Source organism: Pan paniscus, chromosome 19, assembly GCF_029289425.2.
Source record: "Pan paniscus chromosome 19, NHGRI_mPanPan1-v2.0_pri, whole genome shotgun sequence".
In the NCBI taxonomy this organism is placed as follows: Eukaryota; Metazoa; Chordata; class Mammalia; order Primates; family Hominidae; genus Pan; species Pan paniscus.
In genome coordinates, this window is record NC_073268.2 from 53,450,083 (window position 1) to 53,465,240 (window position 15,158).

The following is a 15,158-nucleotide window of genomic DNA, read 5'->3' on the forward strand; positions in this document are numbered from 1 at the left end:
TCACTCTAGCCTTCCCAGGGGGTATGAGGTGGTATCTCAGTGTGGTTTGGGTTTGCATTTCCCTAGTGACAAATGATGTTGAGCATCTTTTCATGTGCTTGTTGTCCAGTCATATGTCTTTTATGGTAAAATGTCTCTTGAAATTTGTCTTTTCATTATTCTGTTATAAGCATTCTTTATATTAATATATTCTGGATACTAATATATTCTGGATACTCTTACTTAGCAATGAAGACTGTTTGCAGTATGGGTCCAACCTGCGTTCCAGTTGGAATGTCCTAGTCACCTATGCATCCACCCAACAAATACTGCCAGAGAGCCTACCATGCGTATATATGGCAGAGTCCCTGGCCTCAGGAAGCCCACGGTCTAGTCCAGACACACAACACCACCCACGTTCTTTGAACTTCACTTCTCTCTAGATTTCTTGAGCCAACTAACAACTCTCAAGTACTTTGCCTATTCAGTATTGTTTTTTACAGCCCTTAATTTCATTTTGCACACTACTTACTGTTGAGTTTTAGGAGTTCTTTATGTATTCTGGATATCAACCCCTTAGCAAATATGTGATTTGCAAATATTTGCTTCTATTCTGTGACTTGTCTTTTTACTCTCTCAGTAGTATCCTTTGGTCCTATTAAAATTAAAACAAGTTATAATTTTCATGAAGTTCAATTTATCTAATTTTTTTCTTTCATTGTCTGTGCCTTTGTTGCCATATCCAAAGTATCATTTCCAAATTCAGTTGATGGAGATTTTTCTCCTGTGTTTTCTTTTAAAACATTTATAGTTTTAGCCTGTAGCCCATTTTGAGTTAATTTTTGTATATGGTGTCAGGTAAGGATTCAGCTTCATTCTCACGCATATGGATAGCCAGTTTTTCCAGCGTAATTTGTTGAAGAGACTGTCCTTTTCCCCATTGAGTGGAATTGTTAGTGTTTTTTACATAGAAGATTATGTTGTCTGTGAACAGAGATATTCTTATGCTCTCCTTTCCAATGTTTATATCTTTATTTCCTTTTCTTGCATAAGTTCTCTGGCTATGTTGAAGAGAAGTGACATGTGTGCATCCTGATCTTGTTCCTGATCTTAGGGGAAAGCTTTCACTCTTTCACCACTGAGAATGTTGTTAGCTGTGGGATTCTCAAATATGGCCTTTATCATGATAGGGAAGTTACTTTCTACCCTAGTTTCTTGTGTTTTTATCATGAAAAAGTATTGGATTTTTAAAATTGTTTTTTCTGCATCAACTGAGATGAACATAGTTTTTTCTGTAATTTTTTTCCTTTTTTTTTTGAGATGGAGTCTCACTCTGTCACCCAGGCTGGAGTGCAGTGGTGCAATCTCGGCTCACTGCAACCTCTGCCTCCTGGGTTTGAGCGATTCTCCTGCCTCAGCCTCCCAGGTAGCTGGGACTACAGGCACCTGCCACCACACCCGGCTAATTTTTTGTATTTTTAGTGGAGATGGGGTTTCACCATGTTAGCCAGGATGGTCTTGATCTCCTGACCTCATGATCCACCTGCCTCAGCCTCCCAAAGTGCTGGGATTACAGGCATGAGCCACCATGCCTGGCCTTTTAATTTTTTTAATGTGGTGCATTTTACTGATTTTTTTTTTTAATGTTGAACCATCTTTGCCCTCCAGGAATAAATTCCGCTTGGTTATGGTGAATAATTTCTTTGATATGCTGTTGGGTTCACTTTGCTAATATTTTATTGAGAATTTTTGCATCTAAATACTTAAGGCATATTGGTCTGTAATTTTCTTTTTTGTGATGGCTTCATTGGGCTTTGGTATCAGTGTAATGCTGACTTTATAGAATGAGTTAGGAAGTGTTCCCTCCTCTTTGATTTTTGGGAAGAGTTTGAGAAGAATTAGAGTTGATTCTTTAAATGTTTTGGTGGGGTTCACTAGTAAAGCAATCTGGTCTTGTGCTTGTCATTTTTTTTTTTTTTTTTTTGACAAAGTTTTGCTCTTGTTGCCCAGGGTGGAGTCCAATGGTACAGTCTCGGCTCACTGCAACCTCTGCCTCCTGGGTTCAAGCGATTCTCATGCCTCAACCTCTTGAGTAGCTGGGATTACAGGCATGTGCCACCACACCTGGCTAATTTTTGTATTTTTAGTAGACAGGGTTTCTCCATGTTGGTCAGGCTGGTCTTGAACTCCCGACCTCAAGTGATCTGCCCGCCTCGGCCTCCCAAAGTGCTAGGATTAAAGGTGTGAGCCACCACACCTGGCCAGTAGGTTTCTTATTACTGATTCAGTCTCCTCACTTCCTCACCAGTTGTAGGTCTATTCAGATTTTCTGTTTCTTAATGTGTCAGTTTTGGTAGATTGTGTGTTTCTAGGAATATGCCCATTTTATCCAGGTTATAAAATTTATTGGTATACTGCTGTTCATAGTATTCTCTTATAAGCTTTTTTATTTTCATAAAATAAGTAATACTATTTCCAGTTTCACTTCTGATTTTAATAATTTGAGTCTTCTCTCTTTTTCTTAGTAAATTTCCTTTCTGATTTTGATAATTTGAGTTTTCTCTTTTTCTTAACAAATTTCATTTCTGATTTTGATAATTTGAGTCTTCTTTTTATTAGTCTAGCTAATGTGTTGCTAATTTTGTTGATCTTTTAAAGAGCTAGCTTTTGGTTTTGTTGATTTTCTCTATTGTTTTTCCATCTGTATGTTGTTTATCTCTGCTGTAATCATTATTTCCATCTGCTAGCTTTGGGTTTGGTTTGCTCTTCTTTTTCTATTTCCTCAAGGTGTATAATTAGGTTATGATCTGGTTATGTTTCTTCTTTTTCAGTGTATGCGTTTACATAAACTTCCCTCTTCACATTGTTTTATTGTATCCCATAACTTTTGGCATGTTGCCTTTTCATTTTCCTTTGTCTCAAGATATTTTCAAATTTCCCTTGTCATTTCTTCTTTGACCAGTTGAAGAAGAGTGTGTTTAATTTCCACATGTGTGAATTTTCCAGTTCTCCTTCTGTTATTGATTTGTTGTTTTATAACATTGTGATCAGAAAAGATACTTTGAATTATTTTAAATTTTTAAGAATGTGTTAAGGTTTGTTTTGTGGCCTAACATGTGGTCTATCCTGGAGAACGTACTGTGTGCACTTGAGAGGAATGTATATTCTCCTGTTGTGGGGTGGAGTGTTGTGTATATGTCTGTTGTGTCCAATTGGTTTGTAGTGTTGTTCAAGTCCTGTATTTTCTTATTGATCTGTCTGGTTGTTCTATTATTGAAAGTGAAATATTGAAATATCCTAGTATTAGTGTGAGAGTATTTCTCCCTTTCATTCTGTCAATTTTTAAAAATATACTTTGGGATCCTGCCATTAGGTTTATATAAATTTATAATTGTTATATCTTCTTGCTGTGTTCCTTTTTATTTTTATTTATTTATTTTAGATGGAGTTTCACTCTTGTTGCCCAGGCTGGAGTGCAATGGCTCACTGCAGCCTCCACCTCCAGGGTGCAAGCGATACTCCTGCCTCAGCCTCCCAAGTAGCTGGGGTTACAGGCGCCTGGTACCACACCTGGCTAATTTTTTGTTTTTTGTTTTTTAAGACAGAGTCTCACTCTGTCACCAGGCTGGAGTACAGTGGCGCAGTCTCGGCTCACTGCAACTTCTGACTCCCTGGTTCAAGTGATTCTCCTGCCTCAGCCTCCCAAGTAGCTGGGATTATAGGCACATGCCACCATGCCCAGCTAATTTTTGTATTTTTGATAGAGACAGGGTTTCACCCTGTTGGCCAGAATGGTCTCGATCTCCTGACCAAGTGATCCCCCTGCCTCGGCCTCCTAAAGTGCTGGGATTACAGGTGTGAGACACCGTGCCTGGCCAATTTTTTGTATTTTTTAGTAGAGACGGAGTTTTCACCATGTTGACCAGGCTGGTGTCGAACTCCTGACCTCAGGTGATCCACTCGCCTCGGCCTCCCAAAGGGCTGGGTTTACAGTCCTGAGCCACCTGCCTGGCTTCCCTTTGTTAATATATACCTTAACAATGTATATTTTCTCCCATTCTATAGGTTGTCTGTTTACTCTGTTGATAGTTTCTTCTGAAGACAGTGGAATACTGTGCAGCAACTAAAGTAGCCACCTAGCAGGATGTGTACCAGTATGGATACATTTTGAAAACACAGCTAAAAGCAAGGTGCAAGGGCATAATAAGCATAGATGGTGAGGGATAGAGCATATTACCATGTTACAAACCCGACACTCTAAAAGCACAATATAGTATATATAACATTGTGTAAAACACTCAAAACACCCAGAACAATACTAGGCATTATCATGGATACATACATATATAGTAAAAGTGAAAAACCATTCAAGGGATGACCACATAGCAATTTTAGGATAATGCTTATTACTCTCTGAGGTGGGAGGGTACATTGAAGCTTTAAAAAATTCTTCCTAGAATAAAAAGATTTTGCAAGTGTGGCAAAATTTAACTATTGTTAAGTCTGGGTACCTGTTTATCATTATTCTTGGTAGTTTCCTGTATATTTAGAATATTAACAATCAAAAATTGAACAGGTGGAAGGACTGTATTGTGCCACTTTTCTGCTTCTGGTATGTGTATGTTTCAGTGCTCTGTGCCTTCCACTGTGGTTCTCTATCAGGTTCATAGTGTATTTCTCTAAAGAAACATTGTAACTTACTGCTAAGTATCTTATGGCTAAGGGGATTGAAGATCAGCCTTGCTTCAGGGGCGTTGTTCACAGCTCAGCAGCAGAGGGCGCCACCCCATAGCTGATGTGCGGTGGGGCGGCCACACCAGGCAGCCCTCTTGGTACAGGGCCAGTGCCTCCCAGGGAAGCACTGCTCCCTCAGCTGCAGGAAAGAGGAATATTTAAGTGCGTGCAGATTTCCCTTTCGCTTGTAGGAAGGGGTACAGAATCCAGCCATTTGGAAGCATACATCATGTTTCTCTGACTGTTCATGGCCTCGGCTGTTTCTGAGGCTAATAATGCAAGAAACAGCACATGCCAAAGGCGTCTTTGCCACTGTGTCCATGAGCCTGCTGCTAACTTGCCAGGGGTTTTTTGTGATGTATTATTTTAGATTGAGGGGGTTCGTGTACAGGTTTGTTACATGGGTATATTGTGTCATGATGGGGCTTTGGCTTGTAGTGGACTGATCGCTGCGGGAACTTTGTTGTTAAACCGACCAGGGAACTTTCCTTTTATTTTAAGTGGAAAAAGATTATTAATACCTGAAGGAGATGTGTAATCACCAAGCAGAACAGCTAAACAGAACCAGCCTAAAGCTGCAAGAAGCATCATCAGAGAGTGATGTAGAGATCAAAGACATGAAAGAAACCATGTTTGCACTGGAAGATCAGGTGGAACAGCACTGGGTTATCAAGTTACACGGTACTCAACTTATCAGTGAGCTAAAAAATAAGTGGGGTCAAGCCCAGGTGAAATGTGGATTGGAAGTGAGTAGGACACTAAAGAACCCAGCAGCAGTGGGTGACTGTGGGAAGGTTTTTGACCGTGTATTGGCTGGGGTTTATGAAGAGTCTTTCATTTGAGTGTGCTATAATCTCCCGGGAAGAATGTCACCTAAGAAACAATCATTAATCTCTTAAACTAAGTTGAAAACTGGATAACAGAAGAAAAGAGTAAGTAACATAAGTGACTGTGAAAAATAGCAAATGCTTTGTTGTTTGTTGTTGTTTTTGTTGTTGTTTTAGAGAGAGGGTCTCAGTCTGTTGCCCAGACTGGAGTGCAGTGGTATGACCATACTCACCACAGCCTCAAACTTGTGGGCTCAAGCGATTGTCCCAAATCAGTCTCCCAGAGCACTGGGATTACAGATGTGAATCACTGTACCCAGCCACAAATGTTTCTTGTCTGTGCTAGATGTGCTGTGTGTGAGCCATGCTGCTGCCACTGTCTCTAAGCAGCCTGATCGGCTTAGAGGCCACAAGTTGGGACACTTCAGCTGTGACTGTGTGAGAGTTCACAGGGACTTTTCCTAAGGACATTCTGTGGGGTAGGAATGGGTTATTCAGAAGAAATACCTTGCCAAGCATTGACACTGTGTTGTCACCAAGCATTGACACTGTGTTGTCTCTTGGAGCTGATAGAGTTGGATGATAGGTGTCAGAGTGGATGAAAAATGTGTGCTCTTGGTCTAAGGGAGAAAACAATTCCTGCATGTGTGCCATTGATGGTAGGATAGCAAGTAACTTACAGATGTTGGCCACTTAGTTGCTGAAGAGGCATCATTATGTGGCTTATGAGCTCATTGTTTACTTTGACTTGGGAAAAGAAATTTTTAAAAGGGATTAAACGTTGCCTGCTTTGTCCAAATGAGCCTTATCAAATTATCACATCTAATGTGCTTCGCTTTTGTGACAAAAGACTTAATGGACATGGCCAGGTGTGGTGGCTCACGCCTGTAATCTTAGTACTTTGGGAGATCGAGGTGGGTGGATCACCTGAGGTCAAGAGTTCGAGACCAACTTGGCCAACATGATGAAACCTTGTCTCTATTAAAAATACAAAAATTAGCCGGGTGAGGTGACGGGTGCCTGTAATCCCAGCTACTTAGGAGGCTGAGGCAGGAGAATCGCATGAACCCAGGAGGTGAAGGTTGCAGTGAGCTGAGATCACACCATTGCACTCTAGCCTGGGCAACAGAGTGAAACTCTGCCTCAAAAAAAAAAAAAAAAAAAAAAAAGGTTTAATGGGCAAAGCATTTAGGTCACACCAGTCATTACTAAGAATAGCCTGGTCAGTTGCCTGAGAAGTTCCCCACACCGTGCAGTTGATCCGCCTTATTCACAGATTCACAGATTGCACATTTGTGAATTCACCTGCTTGCTAAAAATTTCTTTTTTTTTTTAGATGGAGTTTTGCTCTTGTTGCCCAGGCTGGAGTGCAATGGTGCAATCTTGGCTCACCGGAGGTTATCCTGCCTCAGCCTCCCGAGTAGCTGGGATTACAGGCATGCGCCACCATGCCCGGCTATTTTTGTATTTTTTTAGTAGAGACGGAGTTTCTCCATGTTGGTCAGGCTGGTCTTGAACTCCCAACCTCAGGTGATCCACCCGCCATGGCCTCCCAAAGTGCTGAGATTACAGGCATGAGCCACTGCGCCCAGCTGCTCAAATGTATTTTAACCCCCAAATCAACACACAGAGTACTTCCACTGAGTCATTTTTGTCATTTTTGGACATGCACAGAGAAGTGAAAACGTTGAGTCATCCAGTGCTTATGCTCCCCACTGAGGTCAGACAGACACTTTACCTTCTCATACTGTACATATGTCTTTTCCATGGTCTGTTTAGTACTGTGCTTTTAGCATTTTTTTGCTTGGTTTTGGTGACTTCGCTGTTTAAAATGGCCCCAAGTGCAGTGCTGCATTGCTGTCCACTGTCCCTAAGCGCAGGGAGGCTGAGAGAGACCTGCAGAGAAGACACGTATGTTAGGGAAGTTTCTTGAAGGCATGAGCTCCTGTGCTGTTAAGCCTGAGTTACTGAATCGACAACACAGTACATCAGAGAAAGGGAGAGGAAGTTCGACAATATGTATGTAAAGCTGCCCTGACATGCTAAAGGGACATCTGTAGAGTGTGATGCAGCTGTGGAAAAGATGGAAAAGCAGCCAAATTTATGGATTCATGAGAAGACAGCCAATTTTAAAAAGCAGTGGGCAACATTATTGTGAGACTGAAAACCAAAGACACGTACGTGCACATCATCTCAGGTCAGGAAAATATTAAATCCTTCTTGGCTAGTGCTGGTCGGCTCCTAGGTTTCAAAAGGCTGTAAGGTGTGAGAATGGTTAACGTTGCAGGCAAGGCAGGTTGTGCAGATCAGGAGACTGAGGAAAAATTGAAAAATACTTGCTCAGTGTTAGGAAGAAGGAAATGGGAAGAATGAGTTTCCACTGCTGATGAGACTTGCTTGTTTTATGGAGATATTGCCAGATGCGACTCTGTGCACGAACCTGAGAACTGACTGTGTATTCCAGATATTGATTAGTTGGTTAGAGTGAGAGTTGACAGCACCTGCCTCATTTCTTCTTGAACATGACACGCAGTAGAACTGTGGAACCTCAGCATTCAGTGTCGGTGCCATCCAGGCTGTTCTCAGGATACAGCTGAAAACCTGGACACCATTATCATCAGTGTATCCTTCCAAACCCAGCACCATGATTGTGAAGAAAAGTCAAAGAAGACAAGTTCTGTTCTGTTTTGTTTTTGTTTTTGTGATATTTTGCTGTTGAGAATGGGGTTGTATTGTCCCTAAATCCTTAAAAGTCAGCACAGACACACCAAGAAAACCAGTGTATAATTAATGTCCACAGCAAAATTTAGGCCCACCCCTGTGGTTATATCATCATATATCCAGGACTGACAATAACCCAAGCCATCTTTTGAAAAGCTGTTAAACTTTTTAAAAGGATTTTGAAGTATTATTCAGATATCTTTTTGCTCAGAGACCCCGAGACACACGGATCCAGCCCTAGACCGATCACTCCTTCCCATGAGATCCTGATGGGAGAGAAATGGACTGAAAAATGAAAGGAAATTAGGGGGTGTTTTCTACTCAGCAGAATAATCCCAGACGCAGACTCCCAGGCCCACTAGAACTAGAACTGCTGGGGTAGGACCTGCCCACAAGCATCTTTTTAGCCTTCTCTGGTGATACTGATTCACAGCCTTCATAGAAAACTGCTCTAGGTTAGAGCATGAGGACCTATTGAGGAATTTCAGCTTGGTGACTGACACCATCAGATTTAAACTCGAATGACTCTGATAGCCATATGGAGAGAATTGGAGGTGAGGAGAACGAGGGGCTGCAGGTGTCCTTAAGTAGGGAGAGGCAGGCAAGCCACCTGGGAAGATGTCAAATGCACACATCCTCGGGTTCTGTCTGCCCTTGGAGATTCTGCCTCCTGGTGTCTGGAGTGTGGACTAGAACATCGGTGCTTTTGAAAAGCTTCACCAATGATTCAGAGGCTTAACTGCCATTGAGACCCACGACTCTGCAAAGTGCTTTACAAACCACAGGAGGAATAAGCAGTCATGTGCTCTGTTATGTGAAAGCCTCTATCTCACAGCAATAAAGGACACTCAGGATGATTGCGTGTGAGTGCGAGGGAGGCCGGGCTCGGTGTGCAAGTGTGTGTGGCCAAGGAGGCCTCTTCCCATAGTGCTATTTGGTTGTGCGTCCTGTCTGCTGAGACTGTAACCTCAATATGCACCATGTATTTTTCAGATCATCGTGTTCCCTATTTTGGAGGAACTTGCTGCTTCCAGCCCCTCTTTGCAGGGTAAATTGAAATTGCTAAAAGTTGCATTTAGAGTAGAATGCATTTAGAGTAGATTTGAACACCTGCTGTGGCATGTGGAGCTGCCCCTTTGCTACCTGACTTATCTTCTCTCAAGAGTCTCACAACTCTTCCAAGGCCTGTCTGAATTGTCTATTTCTAGGTAATGTGATCAAGCTGGAGAAACAGAAGTCAGATCTGGGGAGGCAGCTAAAGACTCTGACTGAGCAGATACAGGGGAGATGTGGCAGGAGCCTTCACCACCATCTTCCTATAAATTACCCCTCCAAGGTCTGGATCACTCTCTCTATCCTGCTTTATCTTGGAACATTTTCATGACATGGGCCCTGAAACTGTAAGTTCTTGCCAGCAGGAAGTAAAATCAAGCAGTCATTTGTTGTCAGGATGGAGAGCTCTCATAACCTGAAGGTGTAATTTCCACCAGTGCCTTTTCCTAGCAGCAAGACACCGTGAAAGCAGGGCCTCACTAAGCACTGCTGGCTGTTCTTTCTTGGTGACTGATACAGGGGCTCTGGAGTCTCTGCCCAGGCACCAGCCCTGGCAGGCATCTGACACAGGGTTGGGCTCTGGCATTTTCAGAAGACCATGGAATGGAGGTGGTTCCAGCCGGATCTGCAGACTGCGGTGGCAGTGGCCAACAATGTCAAGTGAGAAGCCCAGCAGGAGCTGGGCACTGTGAAGAGGAAACTGCTGAACTGCTGGAGGAGGAGAAGGAGGAGGAGAATGCCTGGCTGCAGAAGGAGCTGGGGGATGTGCAGGGCTGCGGCAGGGTGGTTTCCAGCAGAGCTGCCCCTCCGTGAGTCTAGTGGGCACCCAGGCCATGCTTGCTTTTCACTTAATTACTGTGCATGGGGCTCCCTGGTAGGGATGAGATGCTTCATGTCTCTCTGTGCAAGGCTCTGCTGTTTCTTTTCTGGGATCAGTCTGCATTACCAGTGCTACCGCATCACTAGGAACATTCCATCCAGTGCCCAGTTTCTGCCATGCTTAGCAGCATAAGGGGCTGCTAAGCTTCTCACTTACATATGAAGGGCAAGTTCTAGCCAAGTATCCTGCTAGGCTTAAAGAATAGAAGTCCTGTCTAGGATGCTCCTTGAATCTTAGTATTTATTAGTGCAGGGAGTGCACACTGATAAATACGAGCCCACCACCTTGCACAGGTCACTCCCATGCAGTGGGAGAAGCTGGAATCACTCCTGAGGGGAGGAGCCACCAAATAAGGACACATTCCTCCCGGCCCAGGGATGTGCCTACTTATTTGACAACACCCACGGGCTACTTCAAAAGGCCTTGACATAACTCACTTTATTTTAAAAAGAGTGGAAAACATGCATTTGGCTGATGTATGACATTCCCCTCTGCTCTGGACGGGAAGAAACACATAGCCTATCAGCCCAGAGAGCTCTGCTAATAGTGACATTTAAGAGTATTTGGGACTACAGTTGCACCAGACAAGATCATTACTTTATAGCTGGACCTCTACCCTCTGGCCACCGAAGGATGTGGATTTTAGGAAAACTAGATTTTGCAGTGTTCCCTGTTGAAACAGCAGTGAGGCCATTCAGGGTGGCCTCTGTGTCTGCTGTTGTTTGTTTGCCTCTGTCTTGCTTCCCTATTGTCTGTCATTGGAAGAAGATCCCAGTCAGAACTTGTGTTGCTTCTCATGGACGCTATTTTAATGATAAATGGTAAAAGGTAAGTCCTAAGTTTCCATGGTAGCCCTGAATAACCAGGTTCTTGTATGAGCTGCTGCATTTCTTATGTATACTGTGAGACACGGGCCATACCATGCAGTGTGAACCCTGGTATTCTAGGAAATCTCCGCATGCATCCTGGCAGTTTAGGACTCCCTGTGCTGCATCCTGCATCTTCAATCTTAACGTCATTGTTTTTTTAAACACAGAATTTTCTTTTTTGATTTTCCAGTGTTTTGCAACATTACTTTCTCAATATAGCAGTTTAATCCCTTACCCCAAAACATTTCAAATTTTGGAACTGACACCAATGAGAACATGTCATGGTACTGAAATCAGGCATCATGATGATTTTGCCTGCCATTGTGTTTGGCAGGAAGTCAGACAAGTGCCAGTGATGGTTTCTTGTCTGATTTTGCACTTCTCTGGCAAGCTGTCACCTCTGAAGAGTTGACTACTGGGCAATTACTCGCTCATGGCTCGGTCACTTCTGGAACCTACCCCATGAGCAAGAACTAAAACCAACTCACACCCTCCAAGCTCCCGAAGCCAGCCAGTGTTTCCATCTTGGCTGAATGAGTTCTTGATTGAAACTCAATTTGACTTTGGCAGTCATCTAATGAGAACTCAAAAGTCATCCTTGGTTCAGCCACAGCAAAAGAACTTGCAGAACATTCTCTGATGAGATCTTCAAGTACAACTGAGAGAAGGTGAGAACACCCAAAAAGCACCTGGATCCTGACACGGGATTACCTGGTTCTTAAACTGTTTGCCCCCATGGGCACTCGCGGGGATGGTTGCAGCCATGCTGATAGGCATGAGATGAAGCACCCAGGCAGGAATGCAAATCAGCATTTATTGCCGGAACTCAGTGACTACACAGTGGGATATTATCTAACTCATCAATGATCTTCAGCCCTGTTACACTTTCAAAAATATTCTTATTTCAGAGTTAGAATAACTGATGTTAAGGTATATGGGGAAGGAAGGTGGTAGCCTCGTCTTTGCAGCCAACCAGCAGTATCTCATTCTCAGCCTCATCTTTGCAGCCAACTAGCAACGTCTCATTCCCAGCCCCGTCTCCTGCCTCTGTTAAAAGAGGTGGGAAAAGTGAGTAGTTTTCAAGGTCCGTTTAAGCTCTGCTATTCTCTGGACTGGTTGTTCAGCTGACCTTTCCCTGGTGGGAGAGTCAGAAATTTCTGTGCCAGCCTTAGCATCTTTCTGATGCAATCCTTTGAACCTCTTTGACACAGTGGTTTCCCCATTGTTGATGAGCAGTGCATGACACAAGGCTTCTGTAACAGCAGCGGGGAAAGACCTCTGCATTTACTGTGTTTGTTTATTTCTCTTGTTCTGAAACAGTAAATGCTGTTATTTCAGGGTGACTTACCTAATTCTTACAGTGTTTATATAACACCAGTAAACATCCATGGAAAACATCTTTAAAAGAGATCATTAAACACACTTAACATCTGTGCCTAATTAATGCTATTGGTATCTAAATAGAATGTCTGTGATTCGAATGTGTTTTGCCTGCACCACCAGTTCTTGGGTTGTCCCCTGTCGGAGGTGAGCAGTGTGGCAGCACAGCATGTGCAGACTCCGCTGGAATTGGCTTAACTCCGTGTGTGCACATCAGTGTCAGCCCGAGCGTCACTGCATGTGCCCGCACTGCCCTCTGTGTTGCTCTGATGGCTCTAATGGGTCACAGCCGCTCAGCACATGTTCTCCAGCTGCTGCGGAGAGGGGAAGGGCAGAAGTTGGAGGTATAGATTCTTGGGTCCCTAAGGTCCCTTTTCAAGCTCTCTTGCTGCAGATGCTCTGGTACCGAGCCCCTGTCCCAGGTAGAGGGGGCCCATTCCGCTAAGGATTCCTAAACAGTTTCTGAACAGACTTCACCTTAGCACCCATGATGAACAGGGGCTTCTGGCATTTAATTTGGCCCTTAATGTAGAACCTGGTCCTCTCATATCCTCTTACTATAGCCAGCCTTATCTGTTGACTCACATAGTACTTTTTTTTTATAGTTTACATTTATGACATAGATACACAGTCTATAATTCTAAATATCTGTGTCTGCCTCCCTATTCCCTAATCCGCATCTTTACAGATTTGAACGGTGTGGACATAAGCTTCTCTTAGGCCTTTAGGATTTTTAGGTTGAAATTATGAAAGAAAAAAGTTTTTTGGCCTTGACAGTAAAGGGAAGCACAAGCCTCTCTGTAAATTCTGGAGGGGCCTGTGGTGTTCATCATGGGCATCTCTGCTTCACCGCACAGTTCTTTGTTGGAGAAGTTCTGGTGGAGGAGCCTAGTACAGGCATTTGTAGTCTGACATTTTTTTATGTCCGAAAACCTTTGGCTTCCAAAAAATTGGAGCAGTAGGAATTAAAACCCATTGGCCTATCCTGGACATTAGCTTGTCCCTGTAGGACAGTGTAAGCTGGAAATTCTTGCGTTTGTGAACTAAGACCGTGTTGCCTTAGGGTAACTCCTTTACAGCCTCTCCCTCCCCATTTCTATTTTCACCTCTCCGTGGGCTCTGTCAGCTAGCAGAGCATTTGGTGGAAGAAAGTCAGCCCAGCTCTTCCCATGATTGGGAGCCGCAGCCATCTCTGTATGAAAGGGGGAATGTGTAGAAGAGAAATTACCTCTTTATAAAGAGCCCAGGTGTCTCCTTGTGACATTCACTGTTTCTCGGAATCATTGCCTTTGAGTCTGCTTTTTGTCCACATTTTGGAATCAGCTCACTGCATGATCAAAGATGATCCTTCACTCTTTTTTCTTTTTCTCAGAAGCTTCAGCAGTCTTTTATTTGGAGAATAAAATGAAGTTGTACTGAAAAAAGAAAGTACAGGTCTCATGAAGAAGAGTTATTTGCAGCTGGAATGTTGAGAGGGCACAGTGGCAGAGCAGATCTGAGTAATGCTTATTCCGCAGAAGTCAGAAAGTTTGGCTTCCTTCTGTGGGGTCTTGATTGTGCCTCTTCACACAGGGTCTGACTTCATTACCTCATCTGAAACTAAGTACCACTAAGCTTTGGTTTGATTTCCAGAATCTTGCTGGGCTAAACACAAGTAGATGTTTCGTTCATTGTTGGGAATAGGCCCCCAAAATCTGGCCATAAACTGGCCCCCAAACTGGCCATAAACAAAATCTCTGCAGCACTGTGACATGTTTGTGACGGCCATGACGCCCACGCTGAAGGTTGTGGGTTAACGGAATGAGGACAAGGAACACCTGGCCCACCCAGGGCAGAAAACCGCTTAAAGGCGTTCTTAAACCACAAACAATAGCATGAGCGATCTGTTTAAGGAGAGCATGCTCCTGCTGCTGATAACTAGCCAGAGCCCATCCCTTTATTTCGGCACATCCCTTTGTTTCCTGTAAGGAATAGTCTTAGTTAATCTATAATCTATAGAAACAATGCTTATCGCTGGCTTGCTTTCAGTAAATATGTGGGTAAATCTCTGTTTGAGGCTCTCAGCTCTGAAGGCTTGAGACCCCTGATTTCCCACTCCACACCTCTATGTTGCTGTGTGTGTGTCTTTAATTCCTCTAGGGCCACTGGGTTAGGGTCTCCCGACCAAGCTGGTCTCAGCAGTTGATCATAAAGGATGCTGTTAAGCCAGATAGGTAAGCATGGTGACAGTGGCAATAGAAATCTAATGGAAAACGGTTGAATGACAACTACACCAAAAGCCTCATGGATGAAACTCAGCCTGGAAACTTAGTGTTCAACTCAGAGCGATCCACAATTTTATGTGGATTTTAAACTTCCAGAAATGTGATTTTAAACGTCCAGAAATACCTGTGTTTGTGAAGATCTAAATCCATTTCAGCAACCTCCATCAGGCAGAAACCTCCTGCAGTTCTCAGCATGGAGCTATTAGCTATCCAAAGGAAAGCTAGTATCTATTTTATCCAAAGGATGAGACAAGGCAAGAGTTACTGTCTAATAAAAGGAAAATTAGGAACAGGAATGCTCTTTAAACTCAGGAAGATGTTTTGGGGTGTCAAACCAGACAGCACAGAATCACTAGAAACATTAGCTTGGTGTGAGAAAGAAGAGACATTGATATCTTCTGTGTAAAAATAAATACTTGCGAGTAGGACTGCAGATTCTGGGAGCTCTTTA

At 43.3% G+C, this 15,158-nt stretch overlaps 1 pseudogene; it reads left to right on the forward strand.

The window, feature by feature from the left end:
* The first annotated feature begins 5,219 nt into the window (after nt 1–5,219).
* LOC129394461 (cytospin-B-like) overlaps nt 5,220–15,158 on the forward strand; it is a 34,814-nt pseudogene continuing 24,875 nt past the window's right edge.